The sequence below is a fragment of the Macaca mulatta genome, chromosome 3 (genome assembly GCF_049350105.2).
Source record: "Macaca mulatta isolate MMU2019108-1 chromosome 3, T2T-MMU8v2.0, whole genome shotgun sequence".
In the NCBI taxonomy this organism is placed as follows: Eukaryota; Metazoa; Chordata; class Mammalia; order Primates; family Cercopithecidae; genus Macaca; species Macaca mulatta.
Genome location: NC_133408.1, coordinates 108590852 through 108603981, shown reverse-complemented (window position 1 = coordinate 108603981; position 13130 = coordinate 108590852).

Sequence of the window (13130 nt, the reverse complement as noted above, 5' to 3'; positions counted from 1 at the left end):
TAAAAATACTTCGTTATTACACCCTGACTTACCTGCCAAGTACTTGCTTACTCTAAATGGACTATCTTGAAAACCCCTTAGAGGAAAACCTGAAGGGTGGAAAATAACTTTACTTAACAGATCAGTTAATGACATATTTATCAAAATTTTCAAACATGTCTGAAAGATGTGATATGGAATGTAGAATATCTCCTTTTAGGAAAGCATCATAATTTCACAATTTCCCTAAAGTTGTTATTTTTAGGAAAACTGAAAATTGCTTTGGAGATGATCTAAACAGTTTGTAAAAGCAAACAAAAAAAACATCAAAATTGCCACCTCTACTTTAAAGTAGCTTGTCCAAGTAGAAAGCATCTTGCTATAAATGAGGAAAGCTACAACCAGCAACCTTGGGGTCCTCTGGGTCCCATCTCAAAGAGCTGGTATCAAGTCCTCTTTTAATTAACAATGCATTCATACAGAGTATGGTACATAAGACATTTTGTTAGGAAAACATCCTTATATTTAAAATTCAAACTAGGCCAGGCATGGTGGCTCACGCCTGTAATGCCAGCACTTTGGAAGGCCGAGGCAGGTAGATGATCTGAGGTCAGAAGATGAGACCAGCCTGGCCAACCCTGTCTCTAATAAAAATACAAAAATTAGCCAGGACTGGTGGCACGGGCACGTAATCCCAACTACTTGGGAGGCTGAGGCAGGAGAATCACCTGAACCCGGGAGGCAGAGGTTGCAGCGAGCCGAGATCGCACCACTGTACTCCAGCCTGGGCAAGAGAGTGAGACTCCATCTCAAAAAAAGTAAAAAAGTAAAATTCAAACTGAAGGAAAAATTAAATGGCATTTTGTAAGAGTTCAAACTAAACATAAGGAAAGAAATAATGACTGAATTATTTTGAAAAACTTTTTGAAATTCAGGAAGAGTGAAGATTTTCCTAATCTAGATGAATTTAAGACCCTTTGATATGGTTTTGATCTGGGTCCTCGCCCAAATCTCATGTAGAATTATAATCTTCAATGTTGGCGGTGAGACCTGGTGGGAGGTGATTGGTTCATGGGGGCGGTTTCTCACGAATGATTTAATACCATCCTGCTTAGTGCTGTTCTCCTGATAGTGAGTGAGTTCTCGTGAGATCTGGTTGTTTAAAAGTGTGTAGCATCTTCTCCCATCTCTCTCTTCCTTCTGCTCCAGCCTCTTCCTTCTGAAGTGCCTTGCTCCCCGCTTTGCCTTTCACCATGATTGGAAGCTTTCTCCAGCCTCCGCAGAAGCAGAAGCCACAATGCTTCCTGTACAGCCTGCAGAACTGTGAGCCAATTAAACCTCTTTTCTTTATAAATTACCCAGTCTAAGGTATTTCTTTACAACAGTGCAAGAAAGAACTAATATAATATTGTACTATTTAAAAAGTGATTTCAGAGCTTGAAGGAAGTGTGCTTGAACCTGTAAAATTAGGCACTAGACTTAGCTACACTTCTTTGAGTACCTAATGGTGCAGAAAATGGTCACGAGAACTGGGGAGAAGTTACCAAAATTTTCTTTATTGTACATATATATGCACAACATACATTCATTCATTTTCTCACTGATGAAAAATTTGGATGTGTTAAAACACTGTGTATTATATTTCTTTTTTAAAGTAGTGCATGAGAAAAGAGAAAGAATAAAACTTATCAGAAGAATATATTGAATTTAATTTTTCTAACAATTGAATGTTTATGGCCTCCATATTTTTAAATTAAATACTCTGAAAAGGATTTTTTTGGGTGCACAATTGTATTTTAATGCATTTATATTGATATAACACCACAATCAAAATACAGACTAGTTCCATTATACCACAAAACTTTTTCTTTTGCTTTTTTTTTGTAATTAAACCGTCTCTCCATTAGTCAACCCAGTAACTAGTTAAACCGTCTCTCCATTACTCAACCCAGTAACTACTGATCTTGTCCCTGTCTTTATAGATTTCTCTTTCCCAGAATGTTATTAAGTAAAATCATATAGTATGTAACTGTTTGAGACTGGCTTCCTTCATTCAACACAAACTGCCTTTGAGATTCATCCATATTGTTGCATGTGTTAATGATTTTTTTGTAGCTAAGCAGTATTCTATTGTATGGATATATCTATGGATCAGAGTTGGTATGATGCACTTATCCATTGAGATACATTTGGACTGTTTTTAATTTTTAGTGATTATTAATAGAGTTGCTATAAACATTCATGTACAGGTTTCCAAACCTAAGTTTTTGTATCTCCAGGGTAAGTAATAAGGAATGGAACTGTTGACTCAAATGGTAAGTATAATTTTAAGTTTATCTAAAGCCACCAATCAGTTTTCCTGAATGGCTGTATATTTTCCATTTGCACTAGCAATGTATGAAATATCTATCTGTTCTGAATCCTTGCTAGCACTTGGTTTTGTCCGTTCATTTTGTTTGTTTGTTTTAGCAGTGCTACTAGGTATGTCATAGGACTTGGTCTGTCATTGTGCTTTTAACTGGCATTACTCTAATGCTAATATAATATTGAGCATCTTTTCATGTCCGTATTTGCCATCCCTATATCTCTTTTGGTAAATTGTTGAATATGTTTGCCTGCTCCCCATTTTTTATTGCATTTTATTTTTACTCTGGAGTTTGACTGTTACTTACATATTCTAAATGTAAGTACTTTGGTGGATATATGATTTTAAAATATACCTGAACATTATTTGCAGATTCCATAATGCACATTTGTCTGCTCACTAAAACTTAATTGTCACCCCAAGTTAATACTCCCACCATCTTTTTGCAGCAATTCACAGGCATGCAGAGAGTGGTAAAACATTTGTGTTGCCTAGCATTCCTCACCAAGGTTGAATAAGGTGACACTCTGCTTTCTTGTTTCAGCTCTCATGGTAAAGCATCGTTTTTGCAGCCTACTTAATTACATATTTTTCACTCTTTTTTTTTTTTTTTTGGAATTCAGTCATTTAGAATGACCCTGAACATAGTGCTGAAGTTCCATCTAGTGATCCCAAGCACAAGAAGGCTGTGATGTGCCTTACAGAAAAAAATGTATGAGTTAGACGAGGTTCATTCAGGCATGACTTTAGAGCTGTTGGCCATGAATTCAATGTTAATGAGCAAACAATATTTATTAAATAAGGCATATTTAAACAGAACCACACATAGAACAAGGATGTGTATTGATCAGTTAATGAAAATATTGTGACCAGAGAATTAACCATGTATTTCCTCTAGAAGCAATTATTCAGTACTCACCAATTCATTGTTCATGGTACTTTCTAGAATATAACCACTGCGAAAAACAAGAAGCAACTGTGCTTTCTCCCAGTCTGTAACTTGTCTTATTCTCTCAACAATGTCTTTCAGAAAGCAAATTTTAAAATTTACAAGAAAGTTTAAATTCTCATAAAATCCAGCTTAGGTTTTATTTTCTCTATGGATCAAGCTTTTAGTGCTGTATATAAAAAACTTAGCCTAAATCAATCTCGGGAAAATTTTCACTTATGTTTTATTCAAAAAATTTATAGTTTGAAATTTTTGTTTAGATGTATCTATTTTGAGTTAATATTTTGTATAGGGTGTGAGGTTTAGGTTGAGGTGTTTTGATTGATTAATATAAAATTGTTCCAATACCATGTGTTCAAAGGACAGTCCTTACTTTATTGAGATGTCTTTGCAATTTAAAGAAATCAACTAGTAGACTTCCAGTTTCAACCCTGACATATATAGAGTTTGAAAGGTGTCACTCCTATCTTTACATCATGAAAAAGAAGGATAAACTGAAAATCAAGACTTGCCTTGGACCCATCAGAGAACTGAGGTTGTAGGACAAAACCTCTACCCCAAAATCTGGAGAGACAGACACATCCAGAGAGACAAAGCCAAGATCTGCTTACCTTGGAGTCATAATCTGATAGAAATATTTTATGGTGATTTTGATGAACTGCTGGAGCTGGAGTGTGGACTTGTGTGACAAGGGAAACTACTGGAGGCCATAGTCATAGGGCAGCCTCCAGGAATCACAGCATGTTTATGTGATGAAGATCCAAGAAAGATTCGTTGTGGCTCTAGCAGAGAAAGGAAGGATTGATCATTCTGAAGTATTCCCAGAACCTTCTCCATAATAAAGGCCTAATCTGTAGGAGAAAAGACTGGCCTGGAGCTTTACCCCAGGGTATTCTTCCCACTTCCGCCCTCCTTCCAGGCTTCCTGTCTCACCAAAGAGAGGGGAGAGGACATAGTCACTAGGGGTCAAGGCTTCAAGAAAATTGTTTGGGAATGCTGCAATTAGTCTCAGAAATGAAAGAAGGGTCACCACTACAGATTTCACTGACATTAAAATTATAACAAAGTTATACTATGAACACTCTGTGCCCATACATTTGATAGCTTAAATGAAATGAATAAATTTCTTGAAAACCATACTCGAAGAGAAAGCAATAACCTCAGTGGCCCTAAATATATTAAGGAAATTTAACCAATAATTAATAACTTTCCAAAATAAAACACCAGGCCCAGTTGGTTTCACTGGTGAATCTTAACAAACATTTAAGTAAAAAATAATACTAATTCTCCACAATGTCTTCCATAAAAAAATAAGCATAAAGAATACTCTTATTCTGTGAGGCCAGAGTTACCATAATTTCAAATCCAGAAAAAGACCTAACATAATAGAAAAACTAGAGACCAATATCTCTAATGAACATATACTAAAAAATCTTCAACTAAATATAGCAAGTTGAATCTAATAATATAAAAAGATACACCTGGATGAAGTGGGATTTAGTCAATGTAGACAAGGCTTGGTCAGCATTCAAAACCATTCAACATAATCTGACATATCAGAGGATATAAAAGAAAAAGGATATAGTCATACATTGATGCAGGAAAATCATTTGAAAAAAATCCAATTCATAATAAAATTTTTAAGCAAACAGAATAGAGAAAATTTTCTAAAAAATTTTGCTAGAAAAGGTAAGAATTGTTATGCAAAAATCTGCATACTACCATTCTGAAACAAGCCTCTGTTTGAAACAATTGATACTTAATGTTGAAAGACTGAATGCTTTTTCCCTAAACTTGGGAAAAGCTAAGGATGTCCTTTCACAGTAGTCATATTCAGCGTCATAATGGAAGCTCTATTTAGTGCACTAAAATAAGAAAAAAAAGGTATGCATTTTGAAAAAAAGCTGTTTTTATTTTAAAATGACATGATTGCCTATGCAGAAATTTCAAATAATCTACACAATAATTTCTGCAACCAATAGGTTAATACAGAAAGCTTACAGATTATAAATTGAATATATATAAGCTACTGTCTTATCTATACACCATCAATGAACATTGGAACTTAAAGTTAAACAATACATTTACAATAGTGCCAAAAATGAAATTCTTGTAGATATAATTCTAAGTATGAATACCATCTGAATGCAGAAACTGCAAAACATTGAAGAAGAAATCAACGATATAAGTAAATTGAGAGATATTCTATGTTAATGAATTTGAAGGTGTAATATTACTAAGATGTTAAATCTTCATTTAATGGAATTCTAATAAAATTCTCAGCAAGTTAAGATTTTTTTAAAAGCCTCTCAATGAACAAATTGGGAAAAATATCTAAGCGGACACCTCTCCAAAGAGATAGACAGATGGCAAATAAGCTTATGAAAAGATACTCAATATACATTAGGGATATACAAATTAAAACAACCATGAGATATGACTACATACATTGGAATGTCTAAAATAAAGTAAAATGAAAACCCTGACAATACTAATTGCTGATAAGGTTACAGAGCAACAGAAAGTCCATTGCTGATGTGAATGTAAAATGGTACAACAAATCTGGAAGACAGCTTGACAGTTTCTTACAAAGTAAAATGTAGTCTTACTATGCAATTAAGCAGTTTTCTCCTAGGTATTTAGTCAACTGATTTGAAATGTTGTTAGGAGCCTTATTCATAATTGCCAAAACTGAAAGGAGCCAAATCTCCTTCAAAAAGGTGAAATAAACTGTGATGTATCCGTTCAGTGGAATAGTACTCAGCAATAAAAAGGAATGAGCTATCAAGCCATGAAAATACATGTATGCATGTTAAATGCATATTGCTAAATAAAAGAAAGCATTCTGAAAGTCTACATATTGTATGACTTAGTTATTTGCTATTCATGGACTCTTAAAACTGTAGAGATGACAAAAATATTAGCAGCTAAAACAGGCTTAGAACAAGAGGAAGAGATAAATAAGTGAAGTACCATGCATTTTTTTTGAGTAGTCACTATTTTTATGACACCATAATGATATACACAAAATACTATGTATTTGTCAAAACTCATAGAACTTTACAGCAAAAAGAGAAGCTTAAATATGCAAATTTCTTTAAAAATTATTTAAGAGGTCATAGGACTCCTAGGATGAAATTTAGAATGTAACAGTAGCTCTGTCATTTTATTATTTTACTATTTGTTCTCTTTATTCTTTGTTTCTCTGTTTCCTAGCTTCTGCCTTATTTTGGATTATTTGAATAATTTTTAATATTCCACTTAAGCTATATCTCTTTGAATAGTTTTTCATAGTGGTTCTCTAGGAATTAAAATAGACATGGTTAACTTTTCATCATCTACTCTGAATTAATATTTTAATTTAAAGGGAATGTAGAAACCTTATCATATAGATAGGTCCCTTTAGTCTGCCTCATTTGTCTTGCAAGTATCATAAGTGTTGCACATATATACACTGAAACACCATCATATATATTTTATAGAACTTTAGAGGAGAAATATTATCTATCATATTTACTCAGATGTTTGCCATTTACATTGCTTTTCCTTTATTGTTAAAATTTCTCTCTAGTAGCAATTCTCTTTCATCTAAAGACTTTTTAGTATTTCTTTAAGATTAAGTCTGCTCTTAACAAATACCCTCACTTTTTAATGATCGCCATTCTAACTGGTGTGAGATGGTACCTCATTGTGGTTTTGATTTGCATTTCTCTGATGGCCAGTGATGATGAGCATTTTTTCATGTGTCTGTTGGCTGTATGAATGTCTTCTTTTGAGAAATGTCTGTTCATATCCTTTGCCCACTTTTTGATGGGGTTGTTTGTTTTTTTCTTGTAAATTTGTTTGAGTTCTTTGTAGGTTCTAGATATTAGCCCTTTGTCAGATGAGCAGATTGCAAAAATTTTCTCCCATTCTGTAGGTTGCCTGTTCACTCTGATGGTAGTTTCTTCTGCTGTGCAGAAGCTCTTTAGTTTAATGAGATCCCATTTGTCAATTTTGGCTTTTGCTGCCATTGCTTTTGGTGTTTTAGACATGAAGTCTTTGCCCATGCCTATGTCCTGAATGGTACTACCTAGGTTTTCCTCTAGGGTTTTTATGGTATTAGGTCTAACATTTAAGTCTCTAATCCATCTTGAATTAATTTTCGTATAAGGAGTGAGGAAAGGATCCAGTTTCAGCTTTCTACTTACGGCTAGCCAGTTTTCCAGTTAGAATGGCGATCATTAAAAAGTCAGGAAACAACAGGTGCTGGAGAGGATGTGGAGAAATAGGAACACTTTTACACTGTTGGTGGGATTGTAAACTAGTTCAACCATTATGGAAAACAGTATGGCGATTCCTCAAGGATCTAGAACTAGATGTACCATATGACCCAGCCATCCCATTACTGGGTATATACCCAAAGGATTATAAATCATGCTGCTATAAAGACACATGCATACGTATGTTTATTGCGGCACTATTCACAATAGCAAAGACTTGGAATCAACCCAAATGTCCATCAGTGACGGACTGGATTAAGAAAATGTGGCACATATACACCATGGAATACTATGCAGCCATCAAAAAGGATGAGTTTGTGTCCTTTGTAGGGACATGGATGCAGCTGGAAACCATCATTCTTAGCAAACTATCACAAGAACAGAAAACCAAACACCACATGTTCTCACTCATAGGTGGGAACTGAACAATGAGATCACTTGGACTCGGGAAGGGTAACATCACACACCGGGGCCTATCATGGGGAGGGGGGCGGGGGGAGGGGGGAGGGATTGCATTGGGAGTTATACCTGATGTAAATGACGAGTTGATGGGTGCTGACAAGTTGATGGGTGCAGCACAGCAACATGGCACAAGTATACATATGTAACAAACCTGCACGTTATGCACATGTACCCTAGAACTTAAAGTATAATAATAATAAAAAAAATACAAAAAAACAAATACCCTCAGCTTTTCTCAATCTGAGAAGGTATTTACTTATCTTTCAATATTTTAAAATCTTTTTCCTCTTGTTCAGATTAGATCATTTATATTAATCCATCTTTAAGTATACCGATTTCTTGTGTCATTTTCATTCTGCTATCAAGCGTACAGTGAAATTGTTTTCACTTGTAATTTCCAATTCAAAAATGTCCATTTGGTTTCTTTTTATATCTTCTCTTTCTCTGCTGAGACTTTTGAGCTGTCCATTCATTTCAGTTGTGTTCAATGTACTTACTTTTTGGAGCATGGCTATAATAGCTATTTTACAATCCTAGTCTAATAATTTCAATTGCTGTGTGTTAGTGTTTATTGTATTTTACCTAGCAACATGCAGAGATTTTCCTGGTTCTTACATATTGAACAATTTTAGATTATACCTTGGGTCTTTTGAATATTATATGACTCTGGGTTTTATTTTAATCCTATGGAAAAATACTCATTTATTTATTTACTTGCTTGTTTGTTTGGACATGAAATTGGCTTGTGAGATTAAAGCAGCAAGTTTATACCTGCTTTCTGTGGACTGTAGTTTCAATGTTAGTTCAATTTCAAATGCGACCCAATAGCTACTCTGAGACCTGGATGGCAGTTTAAACTCATAGTTCAGTTCTTGAATCCTTTTACACACTGATTAGAGTCAAATTTGAAAATAGTTACAGGGCAAGCACAAAAGCAAATACAAAACTTTAGAATATTGCTTTCTTGAGCTCTCTCCTCTCTATACTCTCCCAGTGGTTTCTAACTCCCAGAGGCCCCTCTCACTGATCCTCTTCATAAAAAGCTGTGGCTTTAGTTTCCTACTGTGTCATGCATTCCTGAAAATGTGTCTGCATCCAGAGCCAAGTGGTGAGAGGGTAGAGAGAAAAATAAATTGTTGGACATTCTCCCCTCTTGAGATCAGATTCTCTGGTCAATGATAAAACGCCACTCTCTTAAGTTTTAGGCTGTTGAATACTCACTGATACTGTTGCTGCCATTGCTACTACAGGATTACTTGGAACGTGGTGCCAAAAGTAACAAAACAAAACAAAAATTTCCCACTCTCATTGACTCACAGGGGCCTCCTTTCCTGCTCATCAGATGGCTTAGAAGTAGGTTCCTTTGGAACTCTTTATGCCTGCACCCAGTGTACATTTCTTGACTGTTTTTAAGTTTAGGTCAGAAGATACTAGGGAAATAAATGAGAAACTCACTATTGGTTGTATGGTATATTACTTTCTAGTTTCCTTCCCCAATACACTGGTTCACAATAACCAGAAGCACCTCTAAAAATTATTAAATGTAATTATTTTTCATGTGATAGCATTTTAGTTAATATATATTGCAAAAGACTTTGGAGTGTACTTCAAGAGCTCCTTTATCTGTGTGATAATTCTAGGGCTAAAATGGAGCTAGATAGACATAAGGTGGAAGGGATAATTATTTTCTCAAAAAAATTGCAGTGAATTTCCAAATATATTAAGAACTTAACAATGAAATATTGATCAACAAAATAAATCAATTGATCTATGATTTATAGGTAGAAACACTAATTGAAACAAAATAGCATCAAACAAATGAAGAACTGAGTTTCCAAATAAAAATAAGAAAGGGTAGGGAGCTCTCATCAAACATATTAGCATTTATATTTGTTGATTTTTAAAGTTCTTTTGATTATTCTGCTATAAGAATAATTGTTTATATTACATAATATACAAAAGAGGCAAGCAAGAAGAAGAGAAGGTAAAATGGTGCATGTACATGGGAATGATGTGGAAAAGTTAATTTGATTTTAAAAAGACAGTATCATAAATTATTTCAGCCATTGTGGAAGACAGTATGGCTATTCCTTAAAGACCTACAGAAACACCATTTGACCCAGCAATCCCATTAATGGATATATACCCAAAGGAATATAAATCATTCTATTATAAAGACACACGGACATGTACGTTCATTGCAGCACTATTCATAATAGCAAAGATATGGAATCAACTTAAATGCCCATCAATGATAGAACAGTTAAAGAAAATGTGATACATATACACCATGGACTGCTATGCAGCCATAAAAAAGAATGACATCATGGCCTTTGCAGTTACATGGATGGAGCTACAGACCATTATCCTTAGCAAACTAATGCAGGAACAGAAAACCAAACACCACATGCTCTCACTTATAAGTGTGGGCTAAATGATGACAACACATAGACACATAGAGGGGAACAGCACTGACAGGGGCCTGTACCCTGCACTCGTACCCCTGAACTTAAAAAAGAAGATATGGAAAAGTAAGAGGAGTTAGGAGACAAGAACCGTGAGAAAGATGTTATTGCTACTCCTTGTGTGGATTATAATATTGGAATGTTTATTTCAATTCTCTGCAGGAGCAAAAAAATAAAATAAAAAATAATGGAATGGATTTTTCTAAATGGGGATATGAGAAATTAAAGTTCCTCATTAATGTTCTCTTATTTCCACTCATTAGTAACATTAAGAGGGCCGGGCCTTGGATACTTTCCTTTCTTTAGTTTCATTCTATTCATAGAAAACCTGAGCTATTAGAACTTGTTACCTGGTTACCTCTAGAAAAAAATTATATGATGTCTTATTAAATTTATTTCAGATTTTAAAAAGGATAAAAATACAGATGACTTATTACAAATAAAATCACCTCTTCTGTGAGATAACTTTAATCCAATTACATTTGTTCTTGTGTTTTTATGTAATGATCCATGTAAATTTGTTGCTCAATTTTATACTATTATAATCAATTTTACCCTGCCTTAATTGTTACATTTTCAAGTTATTCTGAGGTTACTTTGCCATCCACTTAACAGTGATGAAGTCCTATTATTGAGTTATAACATTACTTTAATCTTGCTTAAATCTCTGTGGTCCTTAATTATTTCTCTTCTCAAAATAATCTGCAGTTTGTCAGCTGGGCCCATATTTTTATATATACTATTATACTTTTTACCATAATAGCATGGCTTTTACTTTTAACTGTAATAAGTACTTGAAAGTTTCAAAGGTATTTTTCTTATTGACTTTTAGGATTGGACATAGCTTGCATTAGAAAAACCATGAACAGAGATACAATTGCCAGAAAACATTGGCCATAATACCTCTCTCTTCCACATTCATTATATCATACATTTAGAATTTGAACGACAAATAATTAGGACTGAAATATAATAATGTTACAGACCAGCTGTCCTACAGTGTTAAAGAGTGAGGAAGAATACAACTATAAACACTGTTTCCTCTTTCAAAATAACTCATTTATCCTTCACTTTAGAAAGCATAAAATATAGTAGTCCCCTTTTATCTGCGGTTTTGCTTTATCTGATTTCAGTTACTTGTGGTCAACCAGTCTGAAAACATTGTATGGACAATTTTAGTAATAAATACTTCATAAGTTTTAAGTTGTGCACCCTTTTGAGTAGCTTGATGAAATCTCACACTGTTCTGCTCTTTTCTTAATCCCAAGAAGCGTAGGCCATGTGCAGTGGCTCATGCTTCTGATTCCAGCACTTTGGGAAGGCAACGCTGCAGGATCACTTGAGCCCAGGAGTTCAAGGCTGCAGTAAGCTATGATCACATCTCTGCACTCCAGCCTAGGTAACAGAGCAAGACTCTCTCTCTTCAACAAACAAGGAAACAAACAAAAACAAACCAAAAAACTAAAAGGAAGTACAGTAAAATAAGATATTTTGAGGGAGACACCATATTTACATAACTCTTATTACAGTACTCTTATTACAAATTGAACTTTATCATAGGCATGTATGTATAAGAAAATACATAGTTTATCTATAGGATTTGGTACTATCCACAATTTTAGGCATTCACTGGGAACTTTGGAATATATCCCTCATGGAAAAGCTGGGGACTCCTGTATTTTTATAATATTTACTAACTCAATTGCTGACTAATTCATAATAAAAACCATTGTTCATCTGCTCCCTGTCCCACATACATACCTGTTTTATGTGTTTTTTGGTTTTGCTATTTAAAAGACTAACCTAAATCTTACTAAGGTAGAGTTCCTTAGGTTCTTTGAGAAATGTGTTAAATATTTTATGAAAGTAATGTCATAGTGGCTTCCAGGTTTACTCTAAAAAATCTTGCCCATTTTGTGACAAAGGCGACATAATCAGCTGTCCAAAGATGGGTCTCTATCATAAGGGAAAGCAAACCAATCTGCCTAATTTGGCCTTTGTGGTGAGCACAATGGACCATTGCTCAAAAGATTTTCTTTAGTTCAAGAATTTCTTTATAGAGGAGGGGACAATGTAACGACCATCCGTTAATCATACTTACAGCCTTCTTGGCACTCAACAGAACACCTGCAAATAGTAAGCATTTAATGCACGGTTTTTTTGTTTTTAGTTAGTGTTTTTGTTTGAGATGGGATTTCACTCTTGTTGCCCAGGCTGGAGTGCAATGGCATGATCTCGGCTCACTGCAACCTCTGCCTCCCAGGTTCAAGTGATTCTCCTGCCTCAGCCTCCCACGTAGCTGGGGATAGAGGTGCCTGCCACCATGCCTGGCTAATTTTTGTATTTTTAGTGGAGACGGGGTTTCACCATGTTGGCCAGGCTGGTCTCGAACACCTGACCTCAGGTGATTCACCTGCCTCAGCCTCCCAAAGTGCTGGGATTACAGGTGTGAGCCACCGCACCTGGCCAATGCACAGTTTTTAAAGTTTAAAAATAAAACGTAGCATAAAGCTTCTTCTCTCATCAAAGTCATCCATTTACCTTGGCCACTGTGTTATAAAATAGGGAAAAGAAGAAACGAGGTAGGAAAAATGTTATATTTTCAAATTACTGAAGAAATAAGATCCATTCACATCTAGAACAAGGTA